The sequence below is a fragment of the Scomber scombrus genome, chromosome 3 (assembly GCF_963691925.1).
Source record: "Scomber scombrus chromosome 3, fScoSco1.1, whole genome shotgun sequence".
In the NCBI taxonomy this organism is placed as follows: Eukaryota; Metazoa; Chordata; class Actinopteri; order Scombriformes; family Scombridae; genus Scomber; species Scomber scombrus.
In genome coordinates this window covers 28,659,470-28,673,729 of record NC_084972.1, presented here as the reverse complement: position 1 = coordinate 28,673,729, position 14,260 = coordinate 28,659,470, and the positions used below count along the sequence as shown (strand labels likewise).

Genomic DNA, 14,260 nt, shown 5'->3' with positions numbered 1-14,260 from the left:
TCTTTCGTGTTTTTCTATCCTTATTAGGACATCGACCAGTAAAAGCGCCTTCCATATTAGGACCAGGGGACAAGTTAGGACCACATCATGGTCCTAATAAGGAGGACGACTGCAACAGATAGATAATGGCATTTTCACATGCCCGGTGATGAAATTTAGAAAAATTGGTAGGGATCTAACAAGGAGGTATTTTTACTGATATGCGTGCATGGTGAAGATGTTGCTACAGGCCACACAAAACAAGAAAAGAAAACAAATGGGAGGAGAGGGGAAAGGAGGGCTGTGGTACATAACAAATCTTAAATTGCTAGGGAAAATCTAATCAGATACTATTTACTACATGATCAAACAAGGAACTTGCTGACAGCTGACCTTATCAAAGTCTTTTAACAGGCAGGCTGCCTGTTCCATGTTCAGCAAGTCAGGGTATTCCTCCAGTCACGAATCTTTTAGTCTTTTAGTGGATAGGCAACCGAAAATGAGTCCGTCAACAGTAACACCAACACTATTGATTGTTTTTTTGCCCAGCAGGAATTGTATAAGACATACAGGGAAATGAACATTCAAAAAGGGGAAATCATTTCTAACCACAATGTTTTAACAGCTGGAACCTCAATTGCCACAATTGGACCAGTATAAATCTTGGTGTTTGTCGTCCATCTTGGATAATCTAATGTGTAAAGAAAGCTCTATTCAAAATCTTATAATGTATAATCCTAAATCTCACACATCTAGAAGAGCTCAAAGTGGAGCTCCAAATTGAACTCCACTGAGAATTAGTCAAGGATATTTTAAGGTCATGCTCCCAAGCCAGCTAAACAGAGGAATATGCATTAGGGGCAGTCTTAGACATTAAGCTATAAATATTTGAGACAACATCTCTTGAAAAGGTTGCCTTCTTAAATAGTTGATCCCACTCCGAGCATGAGGCAGACACAGATCCCAGTTTACATTTCCTATTTATCATGGACTATAGTTGTGCATATGTACGAAAGGAAGGATCCAAAAGGATTGATGTTGAAATATTAACATTTTATCATTAAAAATCTGTCCAGTTGTTGTAATGCCATACCTCTGCCAAGTTTTATCACTTAAAGTGCATCCTCCAGCTGAAAGGATGGGGTTACACCAGATGGGACAGGATGGAAGAGAAAGCCCCTCGATATTAAATCTCCTGTGCAGCTGCTTCACAATAGAGCATGAAAACCTAATAACAGTGTTATCCAAAAGAGGTGGTGGTCTTGGACAATACCACAATGATGCCAAGGATATGTTCTTACTGCCAGATATAATGGTCTTCTCCAGCCATTCCCAGCTGCCTACTAGAGAGTTGGGTTTATAGGTCCAAGTCAATGGATACTTTGCGCCCAAGGAAATTTAAGAGGAACAGATGCAGTGATCTAAGTAAGCCTTGGTAAATCATTAATTTTCTATATTTTGTGCTCTACCCCATAGAGACAATGGTAAGGCTATCCATTTGTTGATGTCATCCTTGATGGACTGAAGGATGCCAGGACCATTAAGGCCGAAGATTTTATTAATAGGAAATATGATGATGATTCCCAAATACTAACTGCATCACTCTTGTTCCAACTGATCCAGACACACTGCCAAATGAATTAACCAAATTAAGAGTTGTGGGTATCGAGGATTCTGGCTTGCTTAATGTGACAAAATTATCATCAGCATATGTATTCAATTTAAAACTGTGACCATGGGTGTTCACACTGTTTATGCGACTACCAGAGCAGACTGCACATGCTAATGGTCGAGGGTAACCATGAAGAGTATGGGGCTGACCAGACATTTTCCGTGAATATATGCTATAACTCCCCATGACCCAAACAAAGTTCTCCTATCTTCCTTGCCACCCAATTTAGGTGAAAGGGGTTAGGACTCCCTTAAGGTGGACTAGCTATTCTCATTTTAGTGACAATCTCAGCCACTCCTCCACTGGAATTGTCTGTCTGTTTTCTATTTGCTTTAATCTATGAGCTAGCATCCTCCCCGACTTGCCTCCAGTTTCACAATACAATCTACACAAACACAAACATGTCTACTCATGTATAAGCCTCTGCATGTCTGCCCTAGTGGTGAGGTGTGAGTTCCTCAGATCTAAATTGAACGGATCCAGCATGTGCTGCTCTCTTTAATCTCTTGACCTAATATTTAATTAGGATTTTACCTCACCATGCTTTCTTTTCACTACTGAGGAAAAGCTGATAAACCAGCCCCTGCTGGCAGTAATGAAGGCCTCCCAGACTGTGGCCACACATGATACAGTATTTAATTTAACACAAAAATGTCCAATATTTGATTTATTATGCAGTCGATACATTTTTCATTATTGGCCAAAGGGAAAAATGTGACAGAAACTGCAGCATGGACCCTTATAACAATGCAATTCATCTTGATCTCAGGAACATTTTGTACCAAGTTTGAAGACATCATAATGTAATCTATCCTACGGTAAGAGTTGTGTGCCCCTGAATAAAAAGAATACTCTTGAGCATCTGGGTTGACTAAGTGCCACACATCTGTTACAGCAAGCTGAGATTGGAACTCCCTCATGGCTACGGATATCTGTTTGTCTGAGGGGAAGGGGGACTAGATCGATCCAATGCAGGATCACAACCAGAATTAAAATCACCACCTATAATGGGAGGACCTTCCATGGACTTCATGGTGATATCATAGGGCACAGTAAGGAAAATAACTTAAATTGTAGCATATTCAGAGCATACAAATGTCAGCTATTTATGTATGGATCTTAAGAAGTGCACCCCCCCACTCCCGTAATTGCAGGTATGTGTAGAAAAGTGTGCTCGCTCTGATCAAGTTATGTAACTTATTTATGTTTTGGTCATATAACTTTTTAGTTTTTTTACCTTCATTTACCATGGGTAGGTTAGCTGAGCATGGATACTCTTTTTCAGTGATGCCCTTGCTTCACACTCATACACAGTCTCACTGGAATCTGCCACCACAGTCTTATACTGTTGGCCACTGAGCAGTTTCTCTGGAGCAGTTAGGGGTTAAGTCACTTGCTTAAGGGCACTTCAACAGTGGGTGCTGGTGGAGAGGACAGAGCTACTAATTTACTTACCCAGCCCAGATCTTTCCTGCCAGCCTGGGGCATAGAATTGAACTGGCAACCTTCAGGTCAGTTCACCTCTCTCTAATCTTTAGGGAACCACTCTCCCACAGCTACCACTACTGCTACAATGGCTACCATTATTACCATTACAGAAAGAGAACCAAGACAGTGGTTGTTGATAGGTTGTTGATAGGTTGCTTTGTACATGTGACAGGCTGAAGCAAATGGGAGTATGCAAGGTTGATAGATAGATAGATAGATAGATAGATAGATAGATAGATAGATAGATAGATAGATAGATAGATAGATAGATAGATAGATAGATAGATAGATAGATAGATAGATATACTTTATTGATCCCATGCTGGGAAATTACAGTGTAGCAGCAGCATTACACGGACACATAGTGGCGATATATATACTATGATATTAGTATAAATTAGTGTAATAGTACACTGTTGTATTCACTTAACATGGAGTGGTTAGTCGGTTAGTAGTTTGTAGGGTGCTTTTGCATTCATTTTTTCCTCTGCTCTAGCATCGAGTACAAGGGTGTACTCGAAAGTCAGTAATTTGGTCACCAGGCGACTCACTTAAGGGATGACAGCCTTTACGTTAGGACAAGATGTAGCCATACACTCATCTCAGCTCAACCCAACCTATTTTCTTTAGTCAAAGCCTCCTTGAGACTGAATGGCAGCCGAATCCAGTTGTTTGGTCCACACCAGAGGTCTTGGTGTGCATTCACACCAATCCAAACGGACCTCACCAAGAGAGAAAAATGTACCAGAGTTGGATTCAACCGGACTAAACAAGGCTGGTGTGAATGCGACCGAAATCTTCATGATAAATTAACAACACTCTTTATGCTACATGAAAACACACATTTTATATTTTCCACTTTAAACTAGTTCTCTCTCTTCTTTCAAGACAAAAAAAAAAAAAACTCATCTGAAAGATAGGTTAAAAAACAAGAATGTCTGTAACTAATACTTGCTTGTTAGGACCATTTACTCAGAAAAGCAGACAAAAAATTAATACATCATGTTACTTATTTTTACTAGTAAATTAAAGCTTTATCAAGTTGTGTCACAGGTGTCTTGTAAACAGTGTAGTTGTAGTGAGTTAGTATAGTTGATTCAACTTATCAAAGCCAATGCAGTGAGCAAGGTTACCCCCCCAAGTTGAGGGATGTAATTTATTTTTCTAAGATGTTTAGAAAGTATGGTCCTAAAAAGGTAAGCAATTTTAGGGGGTCCTAGGAAGGTATCAAACACAAGAATGTGTGTGTGTGTGTGTGATGTGCACTGTGCCTATATGCTTGTACGTGTGTGGCTATGTATACATACATGTGTCCTTTTTTGTTTGTTTTGTTTTATGTTTTCTATCTATAAATAAAGGTGTAAAAATTACAAGAAAAGGTGTGGGAGCATATTTACCCCTACTTTAAACACCCCAGGGGATCTGGGTAAACACTTTCTGAGATTTGTTGAGTTTGATAAATGGGATTTACGTGCATTTATCCTATAATCCACAAAGTTTGATGACTAATCAGAGTTTGCTCTGACTGTTCAAGTACATTAGGTAATTCTTCTCATCGCAAAGGAACACTGAGTCTTTGGGATTCAATATCTGGCCCTAGTTGCAAGGTCGTTGAGGTCTATCAAATTATTCTTTCTGTACCTGCTATTAACAGCATCAATAGTACAGGCCTGGCTATCCATCACACCCCCAGTGGAGCCTACTTGAACCTACTCCTCCCTGAGGGCTGAGGTGTTTTGTTGGAGTAGAGAGCTGATAGTAAACATCATGCTGGGATAAGAGCTTCCAGGCTTAGAAAACCATGAAAGGCTCTTTACAGTCAACAGTCAGCAGCTACACCAAGAAAGCAGACCCTGAGATGTCCACAACATGACATGAACCAAAGATCTTGTATAATTCCACACAGCTGAATTCAATGGCTCTTGATGAAGTCTGAGGCAAATTAACCAAGAACAAACCAGATAAGAAAAGAACTCCATCTCTACCCTGAGACTGCAAGGCCTTCACTTGGCCTGGACAGAGTAAAAAAAAAAAGAAGTCTAATATCCCCAAAGGCAAGTGAATATCTTGGACTAAGTATGTAATAAAAACTATAAAAACAAAATAGGAAAGAGTACACATTCAACTCAGCATGTGGACTTCAAACAAGGACAACATTCTGGCATGGTATCACTGTCATATCAAACTTATTGGGAGGTAATTGAAAGCATGCTCCAATACAGGCCTGACATCAATTCCTGCAGCTACACTAGTTTCAGCCTAACAGCAAATTTATCAGTTGTTGTACAAAGAATAACTTGACAGACCCGTATGTGCAACAGCAAACTTAAATCCTGGTCTTCCTCCCTATGCATCTCCAGCATCTGCTCTGCATTTGGCTCAGACAACAGAAACCATACATAGACAGTAGGCATACTGCAGTTTCAGCAGCAGCTCTACACAATACCTTCCAAATACAGCTTGACATCGATACAATACACAAGTCATCAGCAAAAAAGAGCTACGAGATCATGTGCTCTGTTTTGCTTCCCTTAAGAGAAAAATTCCTGACCAAAAAACAAAACAAAACAAATATACTCATAATATACATAATAAAGATACAATGTGGAAAGGACTTTTAAATGTGCAGAAAAACAATACTTTTCACTTTAACCCTTAACAAAAAAAAAGAAGAAAAAAAAAAGTTGAAATTAAAAACTAACCTACCCAACGTGCTGGTCTCCTTGAGGAGACTGCAGTTGTTCTGTTTTAACAATCAGATCATCCTCAGATCCTCTGGGGCTGAATTCCAAAGCTGAATGCCAGTATTTGAACCAAGGCTCAGCATAAGGAAAACGATTCAGTAAATAGGAAGACAGAATACTTCTTGTGTACAGGGGTTTATTTCTAAAAGATTACAGGAAAAGAGCCCTACAGTAATACAGATCCATGTAAGTACTCTCAAGTACTTTAATGTTGTGAAACAGGGAACGCTGTTGGAACAACTTGTGCAAATTTAGTTGTGGAGCAATTCAGGGAATGATTTTCAAGTAATGTCACTCTACAAAAATGAGTACATTTGAAACAATTTTCAACCCAGCAAACGCTTTATGGCCAAGATACACCAGGCATGGACACAGTGCGACACATCATCCGTTATAATAAACTGAAGCTGTTACACTGACCATGGAAGCTGTGTGCACCTGTGTGGGAATCACACCGCTCATCTCTACTTTTTGTGCAATAGGTCTATTTTTTTTCCCTTTACGTGTGGCCATGCAGCCCTCCAACGGGGAAAAAACACAGAATGGTGTAAAAAAAAAACAATGACAATCTAGAGGTGTACGATACAGATCATCTATGATGATACTTTAATTGTTTAATAATGTGCAAGTTGACATTATCGAGTATGTCCCTCACTTTGTTAAAAAACAGTCAAAAACAAGTAACCACATGCTACAAAGACCATCCTACGAAACACATCATGTCCGTACCTGATGTATTTCGTTCATAACATGGCATCAACATACAGATTATGTCTGGCTTCATTTCAGTCGGTCCAGGCTTTTGGAGGTCATATATACATCCAGGACAGGTTCCATATCTGGACATCCAGCAAGAGCTATTCTGATAGACCCCTGCTAATTGTCAGTAGACATTTGTAACTGGCTCAAAATTTAATGGCCCTATTTTCATGGTGGCACAGCATCCAATGAAAGTAGAACATTTTGGCATTCTTGAAATATGGTCTGTGTGGTCAGTTGTAACTCTGTAACAGTATTTTAACAGTTTATGTATATCACTGCCTGCTTTCCAACTTTATGTTTATTTAACAAAAGTCTAGGATAGTGCTACAGTGATTAGTTGATTACTTGATTAAACGATCAACAGAAAATGAATCCGCAACTATTTTGATAATGGACTCATTTTCAAACAATCTCTTGTTGAAGGTTCGCAAATATGAGAATTTCTTTGTCGTAACATTGTAATAAATTTAACATTTGTAGTTTTATATTGCTGGTTGGAAAAAAATGAAATTTGATGACATCTCTTTGTGCTCTAGGAGATTTCAACGGGTGTTTTTTTCTGATTGTATATAAGTTAAACGATAAATTGAGAAAATAATTGACATGAAAATAATTGTTATTTGCAGCCTTAATTTCTAAATTTGAGTCAAATGATTGAGCCAAGTTCGATCAGGTCTATTCCAGTCTGGACGAGTTGTCAAGGGTATCTGATGAAGTTCTCTCTTCTCTAGCTTTTCTACAGAGTTTACAGTTCTTGCTTTTGTCTCTCCCTTCACCATCTCGTCCAAATGTAGTAATATCTTCCATTTCTTTGCTTTTTCTTATCAAATTGCAGCGTAATGAGCGAGACAAATTGTCTTCGATACATGTCCATTTCTATTTTGGCTCAGAGACACAGCAATTTGCATTCTCACAGGATTTCTAAAGTTGCGAAAAAATGCAACTCTAACCAAAACCAACTTCTTGTCCGGTATGCTTTCATCTGCATTTGTGGATTTCAATCATCAACACTGAGACATGTCCTGAATTTTGGCCCATGCGTGACAACAAACCTGTACTAAATTTCCCATTCTTTGCAGAAACCTTTCTTAGCTTTGATGTCACTGTTTTCTGTTCACATATTAAACTTTATCTTTTCTTGTCAACATTTTTTTTCATTCTTTTTGCTTTAGACTGACTGATTTGGACTGACTGATTTGGAGGTCTCTTTGCCTTTCCAACTTTATGTTTATTTAACAAAAGTAGTTTTTCAGTATTTTATTCTTAAAAGGCACTACGTTTCAAATACAGCTGTATCACATCAGTTATGGTATTTTCTTTTTTAATACTAAACAAAAATGTCTCCAGCAGGACTCAAACTATAGATGCTGTGATTACATGGTTAGAACCTTAAACCCTATGGTTGCCATGGCACCCCTGTTTCCTCATTATGCTTTCTGTTAAATGTATTTGGTAGTAGTAAATAAACATAATTTATAAGACAGGATTAAAGTTGAATATTCAGTCTGCTCTTAACTCAAATTTGGTCTCCACCAATTCCTAAGAAAAACATCTGGCTTTTTATCTGCTAAATGTTCCATTTTCCTTACCAGCTAGTCTCTAACTGTGTCTGTCTGCCATTTGGTGCAGGGCAGCTAGTGTGCAGTGGGTTTATCATAGCGTGTTTGTTGAAAACAGCTGCCTGCTGCTGCTGCTGGAAAAAAGGTTGATGAGAGTGCTGAGACAAAACCATACAGTAAATGTCACACAAAACAAAAATTATAAGCTGTAAGATATTAAAAAGCTCCATGGAGGTGCAGAGTCAGGTGATCATTTTCAGCTGATCAGTTTCACATGGAGCCTAATAAGGGAATTGAAGCTAGTAGTTTTGTGTCATCCATTTAATTTGAAAAACGTGCAACACTTATTACATAACGAGTCACTGAGCTAAAATGAAAAACCTCACAGTTAGGTCTGCAGCTGCTGGCTACAACCCAGGGTTGGCGGATGGCTATGTCATGACCAAAACACACAGCTCTCAGCGGTGGGTTAATACATCATGTCAGTTGTCAGCCAGACCCATGCAGACCAAGGCTGTTTAATGCCGAGCCAGGTGGTCTGCTGTGTCGAAAGCTCCTCTGCAGTCAAATGGCCGTCTGTGTGTGGAGTAAATTCACTTACGTATGTTGTTTTGTCTAGGCTGGCGTCAGTCTGCCGTTACATATTGCTCACTTACACCTGTCACCCTAAAATTCGGCTCACTGTCACGTGGACCACAGGTGTCAAAAGTAGTTAACCAGAAAAATTTACCGCTAAGATGATTTAGTTTATATGAGAGAAAAGTGGTGAGCTGGGGGCAGGCAATCTCAAGAATTATAACAACACTCTGAGACAAGCCAAAAGGTTTACCAGTTTTGCTGAGGAAAAAAAGCATCTTACTACTCTAACCTACTCCTGTAGCAGAAATAAGCATTTTTTATGGTCTGTTTTTTTTGTATGGCGTTATCATTGTCTGGACCAGGGGTCTACAGACTAGTCTCCTTATGAAGTTGTGATTTGGACTATAAAGCAGTAACAGTAATTAGACATCACACACAAGTGAGTTCTCTCTTCTCTAGCTTTTCTACAGAGTTTACAGTTCTTGCTTTTGTCTCTCCCTTCACCATCTCATCCAAAAGTAGTAATATCTTCCATTTCTTTGCTTTTTCTCATCAAATTGCAGCGTAATGAGCGAGACAAATTGTCTTCGATACATGTCCATTTCTATTTTGGCTCAGAGACACAACAATTTGCATTCTCACAGGATTTCTAAAGTTGCGAAAAAATGCAACTCCAACCAAAACCAACTTTTTTGTCCGGTATGCTCTCATCTGCATTTGTGGATTTCAATCATCAACACTGAGACATGTCATGAATTTTGGCCCATGCGTGACAACAAACCTGTACTATATTTCCCATTCTTTGCAGAAACCTTTCTTAGCTTTGATGTCACTGTTTTCTGTTCACATATTAAACTTTATCTTTTCTTGTCACATTTCTTTCCCCATTCTTTTTGCTTTGGACTGACTGATTTGGAGGTCTCTTTGCCTAGGCCACACACTTTGAATTGATTCAACTGAAATAATGGAATAGGAATAATGTGTGTTTAGTGTGTTGTTGTGGGTGGCTTTCACCAATGACTTACTTTATTGTGCCATGGAATACCGGTGAAACCACCCTGACAACCAAAACTCTGGTACAGAAAATTAGTGACAGTAAAAACATTCTCCAGTCGCTGGCCCTCTTCCCAGAGTCATAAAAGTTTAAAGGTGTTCATAATTGCTAACACACCTGTAACAGTCCGGGCTCATGTTCCTTGGATGTTTATATCTGGGCCCCCTTCTTTTTCCTCTCCTCTTGAAGGCTGAAATAGTCACATGTTTTCTATTTAACTGTTTTGCTGTTAAACTTCAGTCTTTGCTCTTTTACTCTGCTTGTTTATAGTGAAGTACTGTCTCTTGTTGGGTTCCCCTCCTCATTTCACTTTGTCGAGAGACAACAAAAAGACAGCACATTGTTCTTAGGAACAGCTCTGTGGAAGCCCAGCATCTTTCTGATTTGACAACCCAGGTTGAAATCAACCCAAGAACAGCCGGACTTCAACAGCTGTTTAATACACTGAGTGAACAGAGTCCCTTCATTTTTATTACTGGGAATCTGTTGGCGTCTCTGCTTTGGAAAGTTCTCCCCTACATTTTTTTTTTTTGCTATTTTCCAATAATTCTGTTTTTGATTCCCTTTTGGCATTTTTTGTGTTTATCATATTAGCTGTTATTTATTGATGTGTCATTGCCTTACAGCACTTCATAACTCTTTTTTAAAACCAAGGGCATACAGGTCTGATACCTATTGAACCACAGAGATGCACTGATAACAGAGGTGAACAGCTGAGATAAGACTCGTCCAGGACGTTCTCACAATATCTTTCAGAAATCATTGTTCTGATTAGAGTTCATTCAGACCACTAAGAACCTATTCACCTTTTTATATCATCCTTGATAGCATTTTAATTCTGTTCTATTCTTCAAAAAACAATTCAGATAGGACATGTTATACTTTACCTGACAATTTATTGGCTGCCAAACTAGTATTTTCACTTAGGACACCAACTCACTCTAAATCACAATTTTAAACCCAAGGTCATAGTCACAAGCTTTGTGAAATTGTTCACAAGTAATTGGGGTAAGCTGGACTGTGAGATCAACATGCGGATCAATGCAGATTCAGCAGTAATATTAACATTGCACTGGACTGTCATGGTAAAGAGGGAGCTGAAGCCAAATATGAAGCTCTCAAATTACCAGTCAATCTACATTGTGATCAGTATCTGCAGTCAAGAGCGTCAGGAAGCTTGGAGAAGAACAGCTATTCCTTCACACTGATAAGAGTCAACTGCGGTGGGGATCTGGTAAGGATGTCGCTTTCTGGAGTTTCTCTGGAGATGTCCAAATGGGAGAAGACCCACAATATTTAATATATTTCATCTGGTTTGGGATCAAAACAGAATGCCCCACAAAAAGCTGGAGGACCTTAGTTAGCCTGCTGCCATAGTTACTGGGATAAAAAAAATGCAGAGATAGATGATTTTCATGATTATTTACCCTCATGGTCATTTGTGTGAGATTGTTCTCATGAAAATACAGCCAGTGGGCCTTAAACGACTAAGGCTGAACCAACTAGAGGTTGCTCAACTATTGCATGAGCATTTTGACTTTTTCCTCCAGAAAATACGCCATATCCTGCCACATCATGGACACGTTTTTTCTGTTTTTCTTTCAAGCATTGATGATGATGCATGCCTATTTTCTCACAGGTGTTGGCCAAAACTATAAAGGCTCCTCCTAAAATTTCGGTTGGAGATTTTCAAGGGGCCCCCGTTGTAAATTAGGGGGTCCAAGACCCCCCAGCACCCCTGTGTTTTGCACACTGCGTCGTTCCGACGCCGACGTTGACCTTTCGAAGTTCTGCATCGAGGGAACGTGTTGCTATTCACCGCCTGTGTGTGTGTGGTATCCGTATCCTTGTTTATCTTCCGGTCACAATAGACAATGGCGACCGAGGTAGAGCGGGTGTGTTTGGAGTTGGAGCTCATCGATATTGAAGATCAAATGATTTTATTGCAAAAGTTGAAGCGCATGCGACAGAAAAGACGTTTGCCGAGGTGGTCTGTAGAAAAAAAACTGAATAAGCAATTGCCGGAGGAACTGCTGTTTTGAGCGGACCAATCACAGCCCTTGCGGTCCGCGTTCCCGTGACGCATAATTAGGATTTTTTTGGAGGTGCACGTCAGGCTACGGCGTAGGGGTCCGCGTCGACGCAGAGGGCTACACGTAGCTACGCCGTCGACGTGACGCAGAAGTATAAATCAAGCTTTAGGTTTAACAAGATTGTTATGAACAAAACCAGCATCTCCAAGGAAAACCACAATCATATTTTTAACAAGATTACAATTGATTTATTCCATGCCATTAATGATCAGTCTGAAAAGGTGCAATTCATTCAACTGATAAGTGATGGTGGTAAAATCATTATCACTATTTCACAACTAATCACCTATTCCACTGATCAAAATTCATACAAAGACTGTACAAACCTTGACACTGTACCTGCACTCTACCTGTGATGTTATACTTTATAAAACAATGAAATGAATTTTACATATCAGACGGCTGAACAGAAAATCTGAGTTAAAATGTTCAAAGATGAGAAGCATCTGAACGTTAGAACAACATTCTCATTCAAGTCAACTCAATATCGGGAAGGAAGCAATAAGGAAACCAAATGCTACTGCTGCAGGGACTGTCCTGGCTCCAATCTCACAAACAGAGTTGTCACAGACTTTGGCTGTGCTTCTGACAACACAATTTTATTCAAACAGGACACACATTTAAAACTAAGCTCTTTGTACAGTGAAAGATATCTGAACCACAAGAACTTCTTTAAAGAGACCCTAAAACCTCTTCCTAGGCCATCAAAACTCAAAATTTAAAGTACCCAGGAACCACTTATAAACCATTAAAACTGTATTGTCTAACACGTTACTTCCCTGTCGATCATGTAACTTAAAAAACTTCTTTTGGTGTAGAACTGCCTAAAAGACTCCTGAAATTACCTAAAAAATTACATCTGCATCTGTGGCCTTCACAACCTTAACAACAAATACCAAAGAACCTCCTTGACCCACATTTGTGCTGATATAAAAAATGTATTATAAAACGGGTAGTTAAAATCTCTCAATCTGATTGATTTGATAATTGTGGTATAGTAGGTGTACATTACAGATAGTATATATATAGTTCTACTTTTAATTATCTCTACACAGCTACCATTAAAATGTTGCCCACAATCTGTAATCAAGCATGGATGACGCAGAGGTACACCAGCCACTGTTTTCACAGTACTATAGTGCAAAAGCTTTCAGATGCAGCCCTTGAAGAGATAATGTCCATAAGCATGAACAAACATGAGAGCTCTCTCCAGAACTATTGGCGACCAAAGCTTGGTGTCCACAGAAGGTAGAGCAGTGTCCTCACCTCACCAAGCAAGGCATCACAAAAACAGTAAGCTTAATGCTATTCCGAACACTTAGCATTGTGACCCAAGTGATGTTGGACAGTTTTTCCATGGGTGTAAATTTAAGGGAAATATTAAAAGTAATGTGAATAAACCGGTTAGATAGCTGATTAGCATGAACATTAGTTTAGCAGTAGTTCCCGCAGGCAGCCAGGAACTATAACTTGTAAATGACTCTTGTAACGCAATTGTGTGCAATTTAATGCAATGCAGTTTAATAAAACTGTTTTTGTTGGATTGTGTCTATAATTTCTATATTGTAATATTTGGTAACTGTGTTAATATCTCACTTCTGGTGGTGGTATATTTTGATTAATCACAGCAAAGCAGGTTGAGATATTGCTTAAATAATGCATGAAGACTGAGCAAAAAATACACATACACTCAACCAATTTACCACGGCTTAAACTAAATGTCTCATGGGAACCATGAAAATTACAACATTTAGATAAAAATTGTCTTGTACGAGGCAGTTTCTGCACTTCAGGGTTGTCTGTACGAATATACACTTCAGGTTCAATTGTTCTGCCTTCATAATAGCTGAGAAAGTATTTTTCCAATACACATGTCATTGGTTGATTAGAAATAAAATTAAAAGGCATATTTTAAGTGGGCAGCTTGAGAGACTCTTAAATAGTGACAAACCTCTCTCCTTCAATCCATCCCTCAAGCTAAATGTAAAGAAAGTAGCCACCAAGTGAAATCAACCATAACCTAAAACATCAGAGGGACCATCCAGAAAGCACATCACATTCAACTACCGGTCACCCTAAAGTAATCACATCAATTCCAACCTATAATCAATGTCTGTCTAACTGCTGCTGAATGTGTTTTCTGACCAACTGCTACGAGAAGAACAGAGCCAGTCAAGTTAGAAAAACACTCATCCAGACTAATGAAAGATAGGTTGGTTATTACCAGTCATTACTGAGTGGTTGGGCAGAGACCACAGACATTCCTCCTGAAAAAACACACTCACACAGTGGCTGTCAACTTTTTTCTGCTTTCACTGCAGTTTTACTGT

The 14,260-nt window shown here is 39.1% G+C and overlaps 1 protein-coding gene across 1 annotated transcript in view; it reads right to left on the bottom strand.

Moving 5' to 3' along the window:
* The window catches only part of cenpp (centromere protein P), a 110,286-nt gene that overhangs the window by 69,613 nt on the left and 26,413 nt on the right, over positions 1-14,260 (bottom strand). The window lies entirely within an intron of this gene.